Genomic DNA, 24,196 nt, shown 5'->3' on the forward strand with positions numbered 1-24,196 from the left:
ATGCAATCACTTCTCCAGCACCAAGACATTGAATCAGAGCGGAGGAAGAATGGAAACAGGTAGGAACTGGTGCCAGCTGGTACAGAGTTGCATAATTCCAGCTGACGTAACCAAATGCTCATTACTAATGGGAGAAAACAAAGCTTCTGAACCCAGGCGGTCAGGCTACAGGTTGGCATCGACAGACTAGGTAGACCACCCGCGCACCTGCACGCACGCGCACGGGAAGGCCGTCGCAATCGACCTTTCTTCTCTCTGTCCCCTGCCTACGAGAGACACACACACCACCGAAGTGGGTACCTGGAAAAACGCATGGCATACGAAGCAGCTCTCAGGGCCACTACAAAGAAGAGGCACCTGCTTCCCGCACAGCGACTTGGCGGTGGTAGAAACAATTTGTTAGCAGACTAACATTCCTGTTACTGTTGATGACCTCACGACGGCAAGTGCTCAGCTGTCTGCGTCCGCGTTAAGCAAGCCGGGGCCTCTAGAGACAAGATGCTACCTGCGGGACGGCTCTCTCCCTGGGCGGGGGAAGCCTGCGGCCCTGCAGGGTGTGGGAACAGGAAGCAGCAGGAGGGCAAAGGTCAAGTGCTCGGGTTCTCAAGGTGGACTCTTAGCTCTTAAAAACTGAGAAACTTAAACATGTACGATTTCTAACAAATGCATATCTGACAAAGAGAGCAAACACTACACAGAGTAAACCGACTTCAAGAGGCTCCCTTTGCTCTCCTGACTTATGCCTATGTTTCAGAATGTTAAGGATTTCCAACCTCCCTGGAAATAAACCCCGTCGACTGAAATCGTTGTACCTAAGCAAAAACGTCCCTGGGAAAAGAAACGCCTGTCTATTCTTCAACTAGACTGTGCAAGGCCAGAAAACAACAACGCTTTCTACAGCCTTTAGGACCCCAAATCCCCCTGCCCTATAATTAACGCGTACTCTAACTCAGCAGTGTCACTTCAGGGAAGTGAAAGCGATGAGTCTTCAGGATTACGTATAAGGATGGTGCAGTAAACAGTGCCTGTAATGGAAGGCGGGGGACGAAAAACACCTTAAATATCTGTAATAGTTACGACCAAATTAACCCTGGCATAGCCACATTATTTGGGTATTGTTAAGCAGTTATGAAAAATCAGCTAATAAAAAAAATCTAAAAAAAAATCAGTTAAATCTGAATCCATGAACTCAGAGTAACACCCATTAAAGATTCTATACCTACTGGTTCATTGCAAAAGTTGTTGGGTAATACACAAGCAAAAGCAAAGCTAGTCATTGTGTATGGGTTAATGCTTACACAAGGCTTGGAGAAAAGTGTGGAACATGTCCATCCTCAGAGGGATAAAAGGGGAAGCAGAACATCGATTTTGCCTTATTCAATCTTCAGAGTATTACTGATGTGTTAAATCAAAAACCCCATTATGTTAAATACTGCCTCTCCTGGGGCACCTGGGTGGCTTGGTCGATAAAGTGCCTACCTTTGGCTCAGGTCCTGGTCTCAAGCCCCAAGTGCAGGGGAGTCCAGCTCCTTGCTCAGCGAGGAGCCGGCCTCTCCCGCAGCCCCTCCATCCTCTTGTGCACACGCATGCACGTCTCTCTCTCTCTCTCTCTCTCTCTCAAGTAAGATCTTCAAAAGTAAAACAGTAAGTAAATAAATACTACCTCTCCTAAGTACTAGCTATGAAAAAAAAATTGGGGAGAAGTCTTCCTTCAGGAGTAAATTCTATCAGTCATCATTTACCATAACAGCTATAGGATCATCTGAGTGATTACCGTGTGCCAGAATTGAGCTAGATGTTCCCAGGCACCGTACCATCTGACCCCCTCAGTCCCAACTTACAGACAAGGAAACTGGGACTACATAACCTGGCCAGAGTTCCAAAGCCAGCAGGAGGCAGAGACTGGCTCCAAAGGTCAGTCTTCACAACTAAATTATACATACAGTAAGATGCACCTTGACCATATATGCCCCCTCACAAATAACAATACTTAGAACACAATCTCGTTAACCACATGGCTTTTAGCACCATATAAATCACACCTTGACTAAGAGCAAAAGTAAAACAAAACAAAACAAAGCTTGGGATCAAACATTCCTTTTCAAAACTGGAATTAAAACCAGTTAAATCCTGGGACTTCCATGAGTTTTCCTTCTTTTGAATTATTAAGCCTAGAAGGCCATTCTTTTTCTACTTTAACTAAAAATCTTAATCATCTTTAATCCTTCCTGATTATAGATAATTATAAAGAATTGAAAATTATAGAAAACTAGGAAGGAAAAAGAAAAAAAAAATCAATTTCAAACTTTTTTTTTTTTTAAGATTTTATTTATTTATTTGACGGAGATCACAAGTAGTCAGAGAAGCAGGCAGAGAGAGAGAGGAGGAAGCAGGCTCCCTGCTGAGCAGAGAGCCCGATGCGGGGCTCGATCCCAGGACCCTGGGATCATGACCTGAGCCGAAGGCAGAGGCTTTAACCCACTGAGCCACCCACGCACACCCCAATTTCAAACTTTTGCATACTTCATCCCATTCTTTTAATTACATATATTTTAAATTTGTTGACATAGTTGGGACTGTACTACAGCATCTGCTATCTTTCATTCTGTTTACTATTTATTATTTTTCCTTATTATTTCTGAAAAACTTACTGAAAGTTGCTCAAAAACAAGTTTAAGCTGTTACATAACATTCCACGATAAGGATCAACATTTATTTATTGTTGAAATGCTGGCTTGGTTCTGATTTTTTGCAATTGTTCAAAATGATTTGCCTATACCTCTGAGTCTTTCTTTAGGGTAGATTCTTTTTTTTTTTTTTTAAGATTGTATTTATTTATGTATTCCTTTGTTTATTTATGTATTTATTTATTTAATAGAGAGAGCGTGAATGAGCAGGGAGTGGGGAAGAGGGAGAAGTAGACTCCCCATCCCCATTGAGCAAGGAAGCCTGACGAGGGGCTTGATCCCAGGACCCCGACTCACAAGGCTGGATGCCAGAACCCTGGGATCGTGACCTGAGCCTACAGCAGATGCATAACCATCTGACCTACACAGGTGCCCCTCTAGGATAGATTCTTAAGGAAGAGAGTTATAAGCCAAAAGCTGTATGTTTCTAGAAGTCTCCTACTGCCTGTCCCTAAACTGATTTGCAAAGGACTGTCAAATGCATAAGCTATGAAAAACTGCTATGATTTCCATTTCTATACCTGCAAAATGATTGAAATACTGGGTTTTCTCAAGTGCTTCAATGTCAAGCTGCATAACATAGACCAGATAGGACTCAAACTTGGGAGTCAAAAGCACCAAGACCAGGTTACAGCTTTCTTTTCTCTTCCTGGGTTACCAAAAGCATAGCTCCTCAGCAAGGCAGAAGAGTTTTCCTACAGGAAAATTTCAACCCAAAAAGGACATAACAAAATCCTAAGGTGAGAGCAGATCTGGGCAGCAGACTGTCCCCCCAAATCCAGCCTGCAATAAACAGGACCCGTTCCCTGATTAGCTGCAGCGCTACATCACAGTATCACAACCTCAGAAGTAGCAATCTGAGGGGAGCTTTTATAAAATACAACACAGGGTCCTCCGTCAAGTGGTGACTATGGATTTACTTGGCCTGTACATCAAATGACTGTACTTCCTCATATTTATATATCGTTTCCTCAAATACCATTATTCACTCAGCACAGACTCCTGATTGTGCGAAATCCCAAAGAACAAGTAAGGACACCGGCCCTGCCTACCAGGCAGTAGGAAATGCTGGGCGAGGATAAAAACGGAGCAACACACAGGCTGGGCAGCTGTGAACACATGAGCCCAGACACAGGCAAGGATGAGCAAGAAACAAGACGGGGATGAAAATGCCCACCAACCACCCGGAGCCCACGCTCTGGTTCGGGATAATCCACAAAAGATAGAGGAGGGCAGGGCAGGCGGCCAAGGCATATGGCTCAAGAAGAAAACAAAAGATCATCCAGTATGGAGAGATTCTGACTGAAGATTATGTTGAAGCTCATTTTATTCTACATAAATGCAGTATTTGAAGCAAGAGCAATGGGGTGTGCCAATAAATTCAGCACCGGGCAAGAATAGAAATTAAAATATTCTATTCATCTTACTAGTACATATGATTTTTTTTTAATTGTCCCACTGAAGCCAACACTGGAGCCATAGTCACTGGTCCTCGAGAACACAGCTGCATGGACGTTAGCCTGTCAATGCAGTAAAGGGGGATCCTGACCCAGCACCTGGTGAGCAGTGGAGGCCTGAGCGAAGGGGGAAGATTCCACTCTACCACCCATGCCTGGACCCTCTCAAGGGAGAATGAACTAATTTGGGAAAAAAAAAAAAAAAAAAAAAAAAATCCTTCTATGCTAAGAACTTTTAGAAATACATCAAAGGGGGAGCGCTTGGGTGGCTCCGTTGTTTGAGTGTCTGATGTTGGTTTCCACTCAGGTCATGATCTTATTGGTTGTGAAATCCAGCCCTGTGTCAGGCCCCACGCTCAGCCCGGAGACTACTTGAGATTCTCTGTCTCTGCCCCTCCCTCCACAGACTCTCTCTCTCTCTTCTCTCTCTCTAATACATAAGATCTATATTAAAAAAAACATACCAAAGCAAAATTATTCGGGATGCCTGGGGGGTTCAGTTGGTTAAGCATCTGCCTTCAGCTCAGGTCTGAGGTCCTGGCATGGAGTCCTGCATCGGGGTCCCTGCTCTGCGGGGCGCCTGCTTCTCCCTCTACCTCTGCCTCTCTCTCTCTCTCTTATCTCTCATGGAAAAAAAAATAAAATAAAATCTTAAAAAAAAAAAAGCAACATTATTCAAGATGGCTATACTTTGAAGGCTCATTCCAGTAACAATCTTTCGACCGTATTGAAATTTCTTCTTTGTACAATATACGGACATCTCTACTGAGGATTTTATCTCTTTTCTCCATGAAGCCTTTCACCCTGGAAAGGACAACTGGGAACCATCATCTCCGTATCACACTTTCTTATATTTAACATTCTTATTACGACACTCACTGCTTCAGATTCTCCGACGTAAATACTCCTACCTTGCTTGTCTTCTCTTTTGAGGTACTAACTAGTTCATGGCCCTGTAATCATCTCTGTGGTTTCCTGGTCACTCTAAATCCTTCTTGCTTTCTCTTCCTTGAAGAACTAAAAGGAGGCACGTTATCTTTACAACCTAAATCAGGGGATGGGCTCAGTTCAGAAAACACAGAGCACACATGTTGGATTTGCCTGTGAAATGTTCGCTTGAATGAAAAGATCACTTACTAAAGACACCAAAACAGAATCTAACCATGTTCTCATTTGTGTCAGATAATGAAGAAGAATGTGAGAAAGGAAAAAGAAAGCATGAAGTGGGTGGGGAATATCTAGGCTGAATTACTTGCTCCGTCTGGTTGCCTGAATCCAGTCAATGATTAGAGAGAGCTACAAGTTGGGAGACAACCAGGTTTAAGTGGCAAAACAAAGAGGTTTCCCCAGTTGAAAAACCACTTCAAATCATGGAAGGGAATGTAATACAAATGCTACAAGCTGAATGTTTGATAAAACAAGGCGGGTTTCAGAAACCCCACACCAAAAATAAACAAAAATAAAAACAAAAAAACAAATACAGAAGGGAAGAACCTGGGAGAGTAAGCTAGACGGGCCTTCCGGAAGCTTAACTTGGAGAGGCACAAGGTACCAGGTGTTGGTCTTGTTTTGTGAGGTGGGTAGGTTGTTTTGTTTTTGTGAAGTATGTAGGCTGTGAGTTGGGAAGGAATTGAAAGTAGGGTAATTGTCTGAATGTCTTTATAAGGAGGTGTTACTCCTCCCAGTCCAGACGGCACAGAAGTCAGAGGGCTCCAGGCGGAGAGAGAGAAGGGGGCAGGTGAAATATTCTGACAGGACCGGCTCACGTGGCGAGTTGTGTAAGAGGAGTTCCTTAAAGCAGCTGGAGGTATGTGGGAAGTCTCGGTCAGATGTTTAAAGAAAACCAAGCAAATGCAAAGGTGAAGCATTTACAAACTCAAGAAAAAACAAAAACGTGTCCAAGAAAGAAACCCCAATCTAAACACCACACTTGGCTACGCCATAAACATTACCTGCGTATTTATACTAAGCAGAAAGCACTGAACTGAATCCAACCAGAGTGTTAGAGCGACGATTCTGGAATGACAGTGGCCAGGAAGATGGGGTATAGATGAGCTAAGGTCCCTCTCTGCCGTGGCCACCACCATCATCAGGGCGAACACGGTTGGAGCACTCAGCAGCTGTTAGAGTTCTTACACTGAGTCCTCCCGAGTGGCCTTGTGTCTCTCCCAGGAGTTGGCCACAAAACAGAAGTCATCATGTAGCCTCCCAGACGAGCAAAGAAGGGTGTTTCTCTAGCAAGGAAAGCCTCCTGGGAATGCCCTGCAGTCAGCCTTTGGAATTCTTTGAGCAAGGACAGGAGGAACATCCCACCAACTTCAGCAAGTCCGGGTCAGAAGCAAGCCCTCATCAGACAGGAGGAGAGGCACACAGAAGGGCCAGTGGGAGAAGTGGACCGGAAGCGAACTGACCTTGCCCTCCAACTCCCCACCTCCACCACCCAAATAATACAGAAGTTTAATCTCAATGCAAGCACACATGTCTTTTATACTGAACCTAAACCCATGAAGAGCAAGGCTGAAGACATCCAGCCTTTCACAGGTACCTGGTGATCCCCTGAGCTCAGACATCTACAGACGCTGGAACCATTAAAAGCAGTATTACTGAGAGGGTCGATGTTATGATTACAATGTTCATGACCAAAGTCATGCCCTAATTCTACCAGAAATTCAAAAACTTGGAATTTAAATTTAATTTAATGAAAATTTTCCTAGTATTTATTCTTTTATTTTTTTTTAAATTTCAGCTTTATTGGAGTATAATGGCATACAAAATTATAAGATATTAAAAGTGAATGCCATGTCAGAGGGGTAAGCCTCTGCCTTTGGCTCAGGTCATGATCTCAGGGTCCTGGGATTGAGCCCCACGTCAGGCTCTCTGCTCAGCGGGGAGCCTGCTTCCTCCCCCCTACCCCTGCCTGCCTCTCTGCCTACCTGTACTCTCTCTCTGTCAAATAAATAAAAATAAAACTCTTAAAAAAAAAGTGAATGCCATGATTTGAAACACAAACATACTGTGAAAAGATTCATATATTGTATATATTATATACATATATACCTATACACACACTCACACATACACACACACACACACATATAATGACTATGACTCCAATGACTATGGCTCTGGTCTTGGCTTCAAAGGAATTTTAATTTAAATCCATGTATGTTGTATATATTAATTATACTTTGTGTCATATATTGTGAAAAGATTCCAGAATCGTCTCACTAATACTCTGGTTAGATTCAGTTCGGTGCTTTCTGGTCAATATAGATATGTAAGTAATGTTTACAGCTTAGCCAACTGTGGTGTTTACACTGGGTTTTCTTTCTTGAACACATTTTTGTATTAAAATCAAAATTCTGGATCTTGACCTTTTTTTGAAATTATAGTTACCATTTCTGGAGCATCTCCTCCAAACTAAACTCGGTGCATTCTAGTACTCACATCACCAACCCTGTGGTAGGTATTTGACCCATTTAACAGATGAGTCAACTGAAGCTTACAGAGTGTAACTCACTTAAAAACATACTAGCTAGCGAAGGAATTCAGTCTCAGTGAGGCGACGTAGTCTCCTATCTTCCATAATATCTTAAAGAAGCCTGATGAAGACTCTTCTACAGAGTCTGGAGGCTCCAGGGAAGTCAGTCTCTGCCGATGGAAATCTAACTTCGAGCTTGTGACCGACTGACAGTGTTGTAAACAACTAGTTAACCATGTTAAAAACTATAGACTTTGAGCGCCTAGGGTTAGGACAATGGGAGCGAAGTGCTAGATGACCCCAGGGTCAGAAGAAAAAGCAAGAATTGAGATTAGAAGGAATGGAGAGGGAGGCGCCCCAGTCTTCACCCACCGGAGCCCGGTGTTTGCTCTAGACATATGCCTGCTGTTTACATTGTTCCTCCCCCGTTCCTCTGTTTCAATGACAAAAACAGCCTCCCATGGATCCTCACGTTCCTCCCAAAAGTGAACGGAGGCCCATCTTATACTGTAGTGTTAAAAAAATAAACCACAACATGGGAAAGGTCTCAGATATTTACACGACCAACTGGCAGAGCCCAAGGTTTAACTTTGGCACTTCTCAGGAAATCCAGAAACGCTGACCCACTGTCACCCAGAGGGGAGGACCTTCTACCTATTTGTATTAACTCTGCACATGTTGGTCAAATTCTTCAAAGCACCTTTTCATTCCAACAGAATAAAAAATACCAGATAAACACGGGAAGTGATGAATGTGTGGATTAACTAGATTGGGGGCGGGAGGTGTGAATCTTTTCACGATGTATATGTATAACAAATCACGCCATTCACGTTAAATATCTTACAATTTTATATGCAGTTATGCTCCACAAAGCTGAATTTAAAAAAATTAGAAGAATAAATACCAGGAAAAAAGGTAAGTGCAGGTGTGAACACAAACCGTGCTTCTCTCGAGCCAGTTCCAGTATGAAAACAAGTTCCAGTCATGTCACTGATTCATGGACAGTTCACATACGGGTAGTGAAAGGGAAAGGGAGGAGGAGGCAGGGAACAGCTTACTGGAAGTCTCAAAAAATTAGCCAGACTAGAATTAAGGAAAGTGAATCAAAGACTTGGAAATGCAGTATAAGAGCAACAGGGGAAAGGGGCTTACTCAACCCATGCTTTGCAAATAGCACAGGAAAAGATCTGAAAGCATCTTGTTGCAAGGTAACATGCTCACAGTGACTTAAACCTCAGCCAGCAGCGTGGAAGGGCCCCTCACCAACAGGCTCCAGAAGGGGAGGCAGGAGCCATCAGGAGGATCCACAGAAACGGACGCATCTGAGAGAGGGTTGGGGGAAGGCAGTGCTGGGTTGCCTGCCTGGTCCACCACACCTCCCATAATTCTGTCCCCGTAACAAGAGCGAGAATGAAATCGGAACAGAGCTGGAACCTCAAGTCCATGCCCTTAAGCCCTGTAACCACTCGGTGCAAAGACCTCACGGTCACATCACACTAATGATGGACACAGCAGAGGACACAGCTCTGGATACACCATGTGGCATACGAGCCAACCTTATAAACAGAAGAACATTTCTATCCAAACCTGAATTTTGTACTGACCCAGGCGATCCTCCCACTTAGAAGCCAAGAGAAGGAACTGAAAGGTCAATGTGTTTTCCTTTGTTAGATTTAAGATTCTATTTCAGGCTAATGACCTAACCTACATTTTTTTTTTTAAAGATTTTATTTATTTATTTATTTGACAGAGATCACAAGTAGGCAGAGAGGCAGGCAGAGACAGAGAGGGGGAAGCAGGCCCCCCGCCAAGCAGAGAGCCTGATGCGGGGCTTGATGAGGGGCTCGATCCCGTGACCCCGGTACCATGACCCGAGCCAAAGGCAGAGACCTCAACCCACTGAGCCACCGAGGTGCCCCCTAATCCACATTTTAAAAAGAAATTCATTACTGCAAATATTTATCCAGGACCTACTCCGTACCAAGCACTAGGCTAGACAACAGGGACAACACTATTTAAGAAGACACACAGCTGTGCTGTCCTCACAGAGCTCCCCTACCTAAGACACCTTCACTCTCTCTAAAACCACCGTCTGCACAGGCGCGCCAAGGAACTGAAATTAAGCAGGACAGTGCTATGTCTGAGCATATAGAAATCACCGAATAGGGACGCCTGGGTGGCTCAGTTGGTTGAGCAGCTGCCTTCAGCTCGGGTCATCATCCCAACGTCATGGGATCGAGTCCCACATAGGGCTCCTTGCTCCGCGGGGAGCCTGCTTCTCCCTCTGACTCTGCCTGCCACTCTGTCTGCCTGTGCTCGCTCTCGCTCGCTATCTCTCTGACAAATAAATAAATAAAATCTTAAAAAAAAAAAAAAAAAAGAAAGAAATCACCGAATAATGCACCGGCACAAGTCTTCTCTTTTCTTCACAATATCTGCCTTTCTGGAACTATCAGATACCAGCACGTTAAGGAGGACCACCAACTTGCACGCACTCGACTCATTTCTTCCGGGCGATGGCCACGTGTCAGACAGGGTAGATACAAAGAGTCCGACACGGTTCTCGTCTTCAGAAGCTCATAAACTAACGAGGATGAATTCTTGAGAATCAGCAGGCAAATGGCCTTCTCTGGAAAGAGGTTTGACAGCTGGGTTTAAAAGTTTTTTGCAAAACTGACACAAAGTAATCTTCTTGCCTTTTTCTCCTTACAAATGTCTCTATAACGAGCACCGACCTCGGAACAGGCTCTTGACCTCGCCACTGTGCTGAAACGCACTCCATCCATCCAAATGAGCTCGCGGCCCCGTCTCCAAATGTGAAATTCAGTCCACCCTCCCACGACGGCATCCAAAGACATCAGGATTTTCCCTAGTGTCTGCTGCAGCTAATGCAGCTTCTAAAGATTAAATACAGCAGCTCAAGGAAGGTCCTTTAAGAGCGGCTCCTTGTCTACCTAAATAGCGAGGAGGAGGAGGAGGATGCTGATAATGGCGGTGAGTTCTAACTGTGTCTTCAATGACAGCATTTACTCTCTGTCAAGCCCTGCCATGATTACAGCCCTACGGGAGAGGCATATTAGTTATCCCCATTGTACAGATGGGGAAACTGAGGATTGAAGAGATTGGGCTCAGGAACACAAAGCCAGGATATGGCAGAGCCAAGCCCAAATGCTTACCCATCGCACATGGCCTCTCTCTGCCACCCCTCCCCCGCATGCCCCGAACACCTGCAGCGCTGCCGTCTCTATCCTCCGTGCCGTAAAGCGCTCTTCCCTCCGAAAGACCCTCCTTCCCAGTCTGTACTCATGCGGAGTCACCTTTCCTGGCAACCCGTCCAGACACCCCCTCTAAGGTCGGCGGATGCCTCCTGTCTGGATAGGCTCCGCCCTGGGCATGGACCCCCTCTCCCCCAGCACTCTCCCATTATAGCCATTCTGTTACGAGCTGCTCAAGGCCCTGGCCATTTCGTGTTCAACTCTGCAGCCCCACGGCCCAGTGAGAGCACTTACGCATAGCAGGCAGCAAATCAACTGTGTCGCTTGGTTGAACAAATGAACGAGGAAAGAGAATGCAGGCTAAGGGCTTCTTCCAGCATGGTCTCCGGAACCAGAAATCCCTGAGTTCAAGTCCTGACTCCACTTCTTACCGACCTGTCCAATTTACTCCCCTTTCTAAGCCTCAGCATCTCATGGATAAAATGAAGGCTATCAAGTACCACCTACCACAAAAGGCTGGTCCGAGGGTTCTGATTGGGCAGCCTGGCTCAGGAAGTGGCACACAGTATGTGCTCCATCAATGTTAGCTATGAGTAGTAAAGGACAGGTCAAACACCTGCTCTCTAATGATAACGAACTTTAGGTATGCCTGGGTGGCTCAGTCGATAAGCGGCTGCCCTCGGCTCAGGTCATGATGCCAGGGTCCTGGGATTGAGCCCCGCATCAGGCTTTTTGCTCGGCGGGGAGCCTGCTTCCCCCACCCCCGCCCCTGCCTGCCTGTGTTCTCTCTGTCAAATAAATAAATTCTTTAAAAAAAAAAAAAAAAAAAAGAACTTTGCCCCCAATAGTCAGCTTCTCTGTCCCCTCCAATCTCAAGGCTCTGAGCAAAATACAAAGTCAGCCCTCTTTTGATGTGGCTGGGGGATGAAGGCTCATTTCCACAACCACTCCAGGTCCCTTCAGACCTAAACATTTAAAGATCATTTAGATTGGGGGGCCTAGGTGGCTCAGTCATTCGTGTGGCAGGCTGTTGGTTTCAGCTCAGGTTGTGATCTCAGGGGTCCTGGGATGAAGTCTTGCATTAGACTCCCTTCTCCCCTACACAGCCCCCCCCCCCTCTCTCTATCAAATAAATAAATAAAATCTTTAAAAAAAATCATTTAGGTTTTTCCAGGAAACTTTGAGGGGGGGAAGAAAACATAACCTTTTCTCCCAAGACAAGATCTCCTTGGGAATGGAGAACCTAGCTCCGAAAACAGCAGTTGCTTGTGTAATACTTACCTTTGACAGAGCACTATCAGTAACGGCAACACGTGCATCACTAGGTCAGAGTTTAAAATACTAGTCATTTGTATTTTTCTCTCGTGTATATACACAGAATGGGAAACACTTCTGTTGGCTAACGTATGGCCAAGGATATTTTAATGAATATGGCATAACTGACTTCATATGGTGTAACTCTATATTCAGTGGCTTAGGAATGATTTGTTTTTAAACACATGTCCCTGGGATGATGCCTGAGTGGCTCAGTTGTTAAGCATCTGCCTTTGGCTCAGGTCAAGATCCCAGGGTCCTGAGATCAAGTCCCGCACGGCTCCTTGCTCAGCGGGAATCTACTTCTCCCTCTGCCTGCTGCTCCCCTGCTTGTGTGTTCTCTCTCTCTCTCTGACAAATAAATATACATAAATAAATAAAATATTTTTTAAAAATCACTAAAAAATAAAGCAATATTTTCCTTAATACGTTTGTAAAATCTACAGATCTCATTATAATCACCAAGTAGGACCAAGAGCTGAATGGTCAAAAATATCGCAGTGTCTCAAAGGGAGTCCAAATAAGAAATAACAAGCCATTAATCTGCTCCAGGAAAAACTGCTTTTGGACAAGACTGCAGCTGTTAAATTCAGATGGGGCAGGGAAAAAAGCTTTTTTGAAACAGTCACCATTTGCTATTTTAATATATTTTTTCACACCCACAGATAAGCAACACTTCATGTTTCTTTTCTAAACATAAAAATAAAACTCTCCTGGCATTCTTGGTCCTGAGCTTGTAATGTATTCAGTAACTTTCCATTTTACTTCTGCACTCACAGATTGAGAAAAGTACTTCGGTCCTTAACAAAAATATTTATGCTCTGAAGTATTTATTGCTTCCAAATAACTAGATCCCAGAGTACGGATGAGAAAGGTATCCAAGAGGAAATGGGGAATAATAGCGGGCAAAGTGTTCTAGAGCAGAAGGTCAAACCACGGAACACACTTTGTAACTGTAACAGGATAGGGCTGGAAACCGAGCAAGGCTCAGCCCAGCCCAGCCCTGCCCCACAAGGCAGGGAATTCTCACTCCAGTGAACACTGACCGTAAGCATGACCAACTCGACACACTGGAACCCCTCAGGGAAAATGAGTTACTATTACCTGCCCAGTATCCAAAACTTCAAATACATTAGCAGATCACTGGGCTTCTGTTTCTTCTTTTTTTTAAAGCAACACCTTTATTTTCAAATAAAACATTACAGATAAAAGCAGAACTGACTTCCTGACACCTGCGTACCCTCTGGGACAACCCCCTCCCCGGTCCCACCGCCTGCAACCTCCAAAGTGACCAGGAAACACTATTTGAAAAGACACACTAAAAGAAAGCTGGAGAAAGATTTGTAAATCCTCAAGAAAAAAATTCATCTGGAACATGTAAATTTCCATCATTCAATTTTAACTTAATAACGGAATTGCTCTGTGAAGTCACAAGAATCCTACACAAAAATATGCCAATTTCCATGATTAAACTTAAGACAGAAAGGAATAGAATTCAGCCATCTGATCAATCTAGCTCAGTCTAAATGCAAGAGAACAAAGTTATAAAAGCACTGCGAGAAAATACATTATAAATGTGAAAGTAGGGAAGCGTTTCCTAGAATCTCAAACTCTGAAACTGTATCAGATTTTGTTACAGCATTTTAAAGTGCCTTATGACTAAAGACAACCTAAAGCAGGTGACAAAATAACCACCTGGGAGAAAGATCTTGCAACACATGTAACACACAAAAGTTAGTATGAAAGAAATGCTAAAAACCAGTAAGAAACTAGAAAAAAGACCGTTTACAGCTGAAAGAAATAGGCTAAGAAGCATATGAAGACATTCAATCTCACTATCAGGAAAATGTAAAGTAAATACAGAAGAGGTCATTTAAAAAAATCTCTCAAGTTGTAAAAAAAAACCAAAACTAAATTTAAGAGACTGATCATTTTCAGTGCTGACAATATAGAAGTGTTATTTATTAGAATAACACTTTTTAAAAAGATTTTATTTATTTATTTGACAGAGGTCACAAGTAGGCAGAGAGGCAGGCAGAGAGAGAGAGAGGAGGAAGCAGACTCCCTGCTGAGCAGAGAACCTGATGCGGGGCTTGATCCCAGGACCCTGAGATCAGACCTGAGCTGAAGGCGGAGGCTTTAACCCACTGAGCCTCTCAGGTGCCCCAACACCGTAAGACTTTTTAAAGGGAAATCGGACAACACCTGTGAAAACTTAGGTGTGCGTGATATTTTACCAATATGTCCACTTCTAGGAATCTGTTCACAAGATTCTTCATGCATCTATTTAAAAGAAAAATGTTCATCTCAGCATTCTTTATAATTGGGAAAACTAGATACACTAGGGGGTTGTATGGAACATGGTGCAAATCTGGAGAAGAACGCGGACCGGCACATACTCACGAAACAGGGGGCTGACCGGTATCTCTGACAGCGAAAGCGAGTTCAGCATCACGCATGGTATGGCTCTGCTTCTCATTTGTGTTTTAAAACTTTCTTTACATTTCATATTCCCCATGTATGTGCAGAGCACACACCCCAAACATTAGCTGCTGGTAGGGTGAAAAGGGAGAATATAAAGCTACATTGGGGCACCGGGGTGGCTCAGCCAGTTAACGTTTTGGCTCAGGTCCTGACCTCAAGGCAGTGAGAAAGAGCCCTGAGCACGGAGCGGGCTTGAGATCCCCTCCCTGTCCCAGCCCCTCTGCCCCTCCCTCTGTTCTTGCGTGCTCGCCTTCTCTCTCTCGCGCATAAATAAATAAAATCTTTATTTTTAAAAAAAGCACAAAAACCTACATCAGCATGTTGCTCCCAATTTAATTTCTCACACACGTGGACATAAGAACTGATGGAGTAATTACATATGGGTGGCAGGATTCTAAGTGACTTTGATTTGCTGCTTTATGAAATTTTCCTCTATTTATTACATTTCCTATTATAATGATCATTATTACTTTTATACTCAGAAGAATATTAAGAGTTAGGCTTCACATGTTACAATGAAGCGCTTGAGGGGGCTTAAAAGAAAACCTGAGAAAACAGTATTTATTGAATGTTATTATTTGTGTCCCAAGAACTAGGCCAAAAACATAGGGCAAAGCCGAGAGTTAAACCCTTCCTGGCTCTTTCCACTCTAACATTTTGATTCTTCTGACATGATAAAAACATGATACAGATTAATTATAATAAAAACATATCATTGAGTATGGGAGCTAAATGTTGCCCCACATCAATAAAAGCTGGAATTACAGAAAGTTCCATGGGAAAAAGGCAACACTGAGTGAATTTTTTTTTTTTTTTTAAGATTTTATTTATTTATTTGACAGAGAGAGAGAGAGAGAGGGAGATCACAAGTAGGCAGAGGCAGGCAGAGGGGGGGTGGGGGAAACAGGCTCCCTGCTGAGCAGCGAGCCTGATGTGGGACTCGATCCCAGCACCCCGAGATCATGACCTGAGCCGAAGGCAGAGGCTTAACCCATTGAGCTACCAGGCGCCCCTCACTGAGTGAATCTTAAAAGAATTCAGAGCAGCATAAAAGAGAGGATGTGAGTCTAGTTTCTCAAACTACCTCATTACTCATCTGTTCTTAGTCTGATAGCTCTCTACATTTGAAAACTGCCACGTCAAGCGGCCATCTTCCAAAAACAGGCTCAAATATGACAAGCAGTAATGATGTGTCTATTGAAACATACTTAAATATCCACATATGTTTAAATATGCACATTTTCTAATTCTCAAATTCCTACCCCCAAGACTTCAAAGCCCATCCTCTCCACAAGATACTCCTATATAACCCTGATGTTGTCACTTCCATGGCAAGCAATTTGGCAATACCTATGAAAATGACAAGTCCACAAGCCTTTGACTCAGCAACTCCGCTTCTAGAAATTTACCCGAAGACTCACGCATGTGTGAAAAAATTCTTTGAAATTGCAAAATCTGGAAACAACCTAAAAAGTCCATCACAGAAGACAGTGTAGACAATGGTGAGTCCAAAGAAGGGAAAAATGAATGAAGAGGTCCTTTATTTCCCTGAAATGAATAGGTTCCAGGATGAGAGATCATATCCATACACAACAGGGGCCGTGTAGTGCACCGGCGGTGTGAGAAAAGGAAGGCAGGGATATGCAGGTATGGTTGTATGTATACAAAATACCTCTGGGCGACCATATTAAAAACTATAAGCAGTGGACCTCTAAGAGGGGAACTTGAGACTAGAGAACAGGATAAAGACTTTTTTTAAAAATTGTATTTATTTATTTGACACAGAGAGAGAGATCAAAAGCAGGCAGAGAGAGAGGGCAGGGGAAGCAGGCTCCCCACTGAGCAGAGAGCCCAACTCCGGGCTCGATCCCAGGACCCTGAGATCATGACCTGAGCCGAAGGCAGAGGCTTAACCCACTGAGCCACCCAGGCTTCCCAGAATAAAGACTTTTTAACGCATCGCCCTTTGTGTTTTAAAAATTTTGTCCTATTCTTTTCACCCATTTGAACAAAAATAAATATAAGTTTATAATACATTTCTCTCTGCCCTCTAAAGAAAATTTCAAAGCCAATACTTTATACAGTAAAATTAGCCCTTTACGTGAACTCAGGAAGTCAGCAGAAGCCCAAGCAACAGCAATTCTTTAAACGGTTGCTTGTCAAACTCTCTGTAACGTTGTTGTATTATTTCTAACTAAAGTCTAAATTTTCTAAACATGCCTATGAGGCCATTCCTAAAAAGAGAATAATACTCGGTTTTGTTTGATGTCTTTGAACACAGAGACACCCTTCACGTTACAGGAAGCTCCTACAGGAGCACTGGCTCCTGGTGGCCCATCTGTCCCAGGCACTTGAGGAGGGGAAAGGGCAGACAGTCCTACCTGTGTTTCCGCCCAACTCATGTGTGACACTCTCTCATTCTAGGCAACGAGCCATCATTTGAGTTTATGGCCTTTCGGTTTTATGCTCAATTCCAAAACATCAGCGATGATGTGCCCAAGAAGAGTTCTCTGCAGAACATTCTCCCAGATAAGCAACACACACCGACATGTGTTCGTGTCGCGGACACATCTGTGGCAATTAGGATAGATACCTGGAAAGTGATCTTAGCAGCCTGGGTGGGACAAGGGATGGACTCGGGCCCCAGATCCTTAACTAGAAGAGTCTACCCTGTTCCCTTCCAAGCCAAGTCTTTCCTCTTCTCTACGACAACCCTAGGTCAAGTCAAATTTTGTTTAAACCCCCACCCCCAAATTCCCAGACTCTTCCACAGGATGTGGCTTCACATTCCTGCCTGGGTTCTACGCACGAGGCTTCCTAACATCAGGGCCACACTCTGAGCAACACAAGGAAGTCACCAACACCTGCCTCTGGGGCTCCGTAAATCATTCTTTTTTGGCTCCTGATACCAGCAGTTCCAAGATCACTGGACTACTGAATAAGGGGGGGGGGGGATGTCTCTTGAGAAGAACAATGTTCTAAGGTGTCAGAACCGCCGAGGAGCAGACAGACATGTTCAATCATCAAGTCTCACCAGATTTCAATGACTTCATGCACCTTAGCTATCTCAGAAGGGGAGAAGCAGGTACTTCATTACAGCCCACATATGGTCTTCATAAGAAAGACTAAAAGAAACCGGAAGCCAGCAAAGGACTGATCTGGAACTATGTCTGGGGTATGTGGGGCCTCAGGTCCCCGCATCAGTAGTGGGAGGAAAACACAGAACTTGCTCTGGAGGATGGTTGTGCACACTACCAAAAAGACTTAAAAAGACATCTGGAAGGTGGTAATCATTCATTACTGTTTTTTTTTTTTTTTAAAGATTTTATTTATTTGAGGGGTGCCTGGGTGGCTTAGTGGGTTAAAGCCTCTGCCTTCGGCTCAGGTCATGATCTCAGGGTCCTGAGAACGAGCCCCATATTGAGCTCTCTGCTCAGCGGGGAGCCTGCTTCCCCCTCTCTCTCTCTGACTGCTTCTCTGCATACTTGGAATCTCTGTCTGTAAATAAATAAATACAATCTTTGAAAAAAAAGATTGTATTTATTTGAGAGACAGCACAAGTAAGGGGGGGTAACAGAGGGAGAGGGAGAAGAAGGCTCCCTGCTGAGCAAGGAACCCCACATGAGGGGCTCGACTCCAGGACCCCAGGATCATGACCTAGGCTGAAGGCAGATGCCTAACCGACTGAGCCTCCCGGGCACCCCTATTCGTTACTGTGAAAACACTCACCATGAAGGAGTCACCACACTCCACAGTAAGTCGAGAAAACTAAATAAAGACAAAAACATATTCTGACTGACAGGCTGTGCAGTCTGAAGTCAACACCAAAGTTTAAGGGAAAATATAGCAAACAGTGAAATTCATCTAGCAGAACTGGGCAAAACTGCCAAATTCATCTCAATGTTTTTGTAATATTACAGTGTGACTATAACAATTTTATTGTCTCACAAGCCATATGAGAGCTGGAGAAACAGAAAACTTCATCAGCAGAAACACAGTTAAGAATTTTATGCACGAGCAGCTGTCAACTCTTTAAGACGTGACCCTATGCCTGTCTTATACCTGCAGAATTGCTACCCAGCACTGTACCTGGAACATAGTAAGAGCTTAATAAACAGCTCCCAAGGAAATGAATGGGGATCACCATGTGGGGTACAGAGAAAAACTAACTGAAATCCATTTTCCATCCCGTATATTCAATCGATTCCAAGAAGGGTTATTTTGAACTTTTTTTTTTTAATTGTGATAGTTAAGAGTATCGACTTTAGAGACAGAGATGTGGGTTCAACCCACCTTTGTCCCTTACTAGCTCAGCAAGTGATGTGCAGTATGTGTGCGTGTGTGGGGGGTGTGTGTGTGAGAGAGAGAGAGAGAGAGAGATGTGCATTTTTTTTTTAAAGATTTTATTTATTTATTTGTCAGAGAGAGAGCGAGCGAGAGCGAGCACAGGCAGACAGAGTGGAAGGCAGAGTCAGAGGGAGAAGCAGGCTCCCCGTGGAGCAAGGAGCCCGATGTGGGACTCGATCCCAGGACGCTGGGATCATGACCTGAGCCAAAGGCAGCTGCTTAACCAATTGAGCCACCCAGGCGTCCCGAGATGTGCATTTTTAAGGCCTATTTTCCCAGGTGCAAAATATGCCTCATTTTCCTGAAACACAGCGGCAAGACTTATACATGAAAAGTGGCAAGACTTATACATGAAAAACAGATGCAAATAGTGCCCAACACGTTCGTAAGCCTTGAAAAATGTCTGCAATATTAAACATTTCTATAATTTAAAAGCTAGGTTAAAATGATAGGCAGTGTAATTTAAGCTTTGGAGGAAATACAGCACCTGTCAAAGGACTGAGAAGAAATGATCAAAACAAAGGCATAGTGATTTGATCATGTAAAATAGTGTAATAAATCATAGCATGATAATGTTAGAAATATCAGTAGCACAGAAAGTATCTATGTGAAAATATAAACGAAGCTGCACCATCATTGTCATGGCAATTATTTGTATAGGCTATAACCAGATTTCCTTCTAAGTTTTTTAACAAGATGGAAAAAGGAAATGGGAGGTTGTTGAAATTTGTGATTCAAAAGCTTATCAATATAGAAGGTCCATCAAAAATAGCAACAGCTCTAACCGGACAAAAGCAGATAAAGTATCTCAAAAGAAAATTCCAACCAAAAAGACAAAATCCAATGAAGCGAAGGATTCCGAGCTTTAAATTCAAACTGTGAAAATCACACCATTAGTTTATATTTGGGGAAACAGGTCACTGAAAGCAAAATTAAGGTACAACTTCCTTAAAAATAAGTAATAATAACAATAAAATGGCAAGCACTACTTGGTGTTTACTACAACAGAGACTATCTTGAGTACTCTATTAAAAATGAGCTCATTAAATCTTTAAACAGTCTCCAGTGACACAATAGAGGTAATCCGAGCTCAGTGCCTGTTGACTCTGCGGTTGGGGAAAGACATTCTGGCCTCTCAGACACAGCTCAGTCTTCAGGAGGCCTGGACCTTATTTAAACATAGCCATAAATTTACCGGCAGCTGCCTCTCTTCCATTCTTATCTCCAGTACGCAGGTGTGCATGTGCAGGACAAGATCAACTTTAAAAAAAAAAAAATAGTTTAAGAAGCAGAAAAATCGAAACCAGCACTCCGATTCCACTTTAAATCTCAGTTCAGGACTGTCCCATTTCTGCAAAGTGAGCACGTGAGCATGCGGTCCTGTGAGCTCACTTCTGTTACGTTGGCCTGGGAAGAACCAGGTGGGACAAGTAGGAAAATCCTAGGACATCTTGAGCCGCAGGAAAAACACAGACCAATATCAAGAATGATCGGGAGTCGTCTTATTTTATCTGCACATGACACATTCCTGTCTGTTCAGCAGCAAAGACACCTGACTTCACCTACGCCAGGAAGGTTTGCCTCACGTCTTTTTAGTCCTTTATTTTAGCTCACAGGTGAGCTTTTAGAGTAAGGACATGTTTCCTCAGGCTCTAACCGCTTCGATTACAGAGTTTTCTTGCCACTGAGAAGTGGGAGAAACAGCTGGGACACTGGTACCTTCGCCAAACCGCAGCATCAGGAGATGGCCGAGACAGGCCACCAGGTCCCAGTTCCTCCCCACGCACACAGAATGTGGCAAACTCAACCTGAGACTAAAGAAAGGTCTTCCAACTTACATTAGAAATACAAAGCAATTGCCACTGCCTCCCGCCATCCACCCCTGAGAAGACCTTCACACCGCACTCAAGGAGCCAGAACGATGAGGGGGTGACTTCCGTCTGTCACCATGTACCAGACAGGGAACCCTGTCGCTGCTGCATCCAAGCACCTAGCCTGGCCCCTGGCAATGAGCTCCTGCCCCAAACGCACCATTACTGAGGATCCACTACTCACTGGGGACTTCGGATGCATTATTCTTCCCTAATCTTTGACAGCGAGGTGCTGGAAGTCTGTGTTCTTCTCAGTGCACCAAAAGTGACTCCTGCCCTCCATCGCCTTCTCACAGAGGTCATACCCAACTTGGAGCAAGCAAACAAAGGACAGACATCACAGAAACAGGACTTCCAGGACCAGAAAGTCCACAGACTGATGTCCCGGCCCCATCTGTTCGTGTAAAGGGTAGGACACCCATCAGCCAGGACGCAAGGCCCTTTGGCTAAATTACGCATTTCCAGTGTGAGTGTGCCACTCTGCCTTGGGGACTGGGGAACTAGTGTGAAGGAGGCATGGCCCCAGCCGAGGCCAAACTCAAGGACAGACCAAGAAGTAAACAGGTGAACAGGTAAAGCGTACCCCAAGATAAGGAACAGGTCTGCAAGCTGGGGAGTCTTTCTGCAGGAGGCAAGGTACATACTGAATTGGAGGACAGTTAAGATTACCCAGGATTAGGAGAAAAGTAGCTACAGTAGGGCAAGGAAGAGGTTTGGGACTACAGCATACACAGGGTGAAGGAGAACGAGAATCTTAGGTTGACTCAAGTACTCTGTTTAACACGACAGGAGGTGGTGACACACCATCTCCAAAGTAAGAAACAGAGAGGAAAGGAACAAGTGTGAGGAGAAAGCCAATGAATTCTGTTTGCACCATTCTGAGTTTAAGATCTGCAGTCTATCTACACAGCTAATCCAGGAGGCAGTGGGAATGTGGGGGTCCCTAAGAAAGAGGGGCATGAGTTACAGAGGAGCTCAGAGGGGTAGTCTGGGAGATGGCTAGGAAAACAGATGCCAGATCACACCCACAGTCAACAGGTGATCGGTGGAGGAGAACCTTCAAAGAACAGTGACTGAAATACCCAGGGCAGGAGGAGGAATGCCAAGGGGGTCCAAGAAAGTAACGCTTCGAAGAGGAGCCTGAGGTCGATGTGGAATTCCAAAGTAAAGTCAAATAAAATACAAACAGAGAAACACAGACCATGGCCATTATGAGATGTCCAGTCCCCATGGCAAATGCAGTGTCCAGGGAGAGAGAGGGCCGCCAGCCAAGTACACGGAGCCCAAACCTGAACAGGAGATGCAGAGAGCCCTGTCTGTTGCGGTTAACACCGAAGAACATAAAATGGTTTTTTATACTGGTCTCTACACAACCCAGATTGAGCTAAATGAGGATTTGGTAGCAACCATTCTACTTGTCCCTGGAAAGGGCAAACTATTCATGGATATCGCCACCTGCTTCCTTTGCAATGAATGAGTCATAAAACTTCTGTGCCATGTGAATTTTATTTGCAAAAGGAAAATAAAAAACCTTTGCAGTCGCACAGATTTCAGAGAACCAGCTACGGAAGGTACATGGTCTTAGTCAAAGGTAAGGAATGGTTAACCATTACTCATTCTGAGCAGTGGGTCTCAAAGATGAGGTATTCCGTCTGGCATGTTGTAGGAGTTAACCATTAACTTACCGGCTACCAACAGCCCCCACAACCCTTCCCAGCCCTCTGGGTCCACAAACTAGACACTGAAAAGGCAGGAATGCCTGCTGTCGCAAGGCTGCAGATACGGTCATTCCCACATCAATGCCCTATCAGTACAGGACATCTCAGGAGTCAAGATCTCGACCTAAGCACCTTTTTTCAATTACTCCTGAGTCAGCAGGGGTTCACCCTAGAATATTAAGTTCTAGAATGAAATTTTCAAGAGGTATATAGAACATTTTTTTTAATCCTAAAACTACAGATTAGTTGTCACGGAGTGAAATTTACTCTTCTCCAGGATTTAGGGGGTTTAGACAGTAGCATTATTTTCACCAGACTGATTAAATCCAACTTTCTTTTGTTCTAATCAGCACCGACCTAATGATACAGTGGGGGAGAAGATCATTGATTTACTTTCCTTACATGGCTAATGTAGTTTCTTGATCCTTTCTAAGTACCTTAAGTTCTGTCCCTATGAGATGGTCCACATTCTGAGAAAAAGAGTCACTTCAGCTCTGCTTCACCTCCCTTGCCCTCGACAACCTCAACTCAAAAGCTCCATCCTATTCCAGACAATAGTGCTCTCAGGATGAGAAAGGATCCTTCTACAATGGACAAATAGCTAGACATCCTCTCAACTCGTTTGTACTTTTTCTGGGTAGGCCTAAGCCTAGGCCAGAACACAGTAGGTCCTCCACAAATAAATATTACATTCTTTAAAAAGTTAGAGCCAGAGGCCAGGGTTCCTGGCTTTAGTTTCTGATTCTTCGATGGTTCCTCAAGCTAAGCTGGTTAGATGAGGTTGTGCATTTCCGTGCAGGAGAGAACACCATCACAGTGAGAAGATGCTTCCATGCTACACCAAGGCGATCATAGGAAATACCCTTTACGGCCCTTGAAAGCTCAGATTTAAAGCTACTAAACAGTCAGATACAGAACAGTGGCCAAAAAGCACCCAAAAAGATGCTCAATATCCCCAGTCCTTGGAAGAATGAAAGCCAAAACCACAGTGAGATCTGACATCATCTCCATCAGGAGAGCCACAATCCCCAAAACAAAACAAAATCAAAGGAATTGACAGCAAAACCAGAAAATAACAAGAGTTGACAAGGATGGGGAGAATCAGAACTTTCCTGTACTATTGAGGCAAATGTAAAATGGTATAGTCATTATGGAAAATAACACAGGGGTTCACCCCAAAATTTAAAATAGAACTGCCATACAATTTAGGAACCCCCCTTCTGGGTATACACCCAAAAGAACTGGAAGCAGAATCTCAAAGAGGTACTTGCACACCGATGTTCCTGGTGGCACCACTCACAACGGTGCAGATGGCAGCCAAGTGGGTACTGAGGATGAACATATACACACAGTGTGGTCTCTCCATACAGTGGAATATGACGCAGCCTTAAAGAAGATGGAACTTCCGATAACGCTACAACACAGATGAACGTTGAGGACATTATGCTAAGTGAAATAAGCCAGTCACAGAAAGACAAATACTGTAGGATTCCATTTCCATAAGGCACCTAAAATAGTCAAATTCATAGAAATGGAATGGTGGCTACGAGGGCTTAGGGGTAGAGTTTTAATTTTGAAAACTAAAGTTCTAGAGATCGGTTATACCACAGTGTACCTTGATA

The 24,196-nt window shown here is 44.0% G+C and overlaps 1 protein-coding gene across 1 annotated transcript in view; it reads right to left on the bottom strand.

The window, feature by feature from the left end:
* PTPN14 (protein tyrosine phosphatase non-receptor type 14) overlaps window positions 1-24,196 on the bottom strand; it is a 175,484-nt gene that overhangs the window by 118,884 nt on the left and 32,404 nt on the right. The window lies entirely within an intron of this gene.

The sequence above is a fragment of the Mustela putorius genome, unplaced genomic scaffold (genome assembly GCF_011764305.1).
Source record: "Mustela putorius furo isolate JIRA1106 unplaced genomic scaffold, ASM1176430v1.1 tig00003993_pilon_pilon_pilon, whole genome shotgun sequence".
Taxonomy (NCBI): Eukaryota; Metazoa; Chordata; class Mammalia; order Carnivora; family Mustelidae; genus Mustela; species Mustela putorius.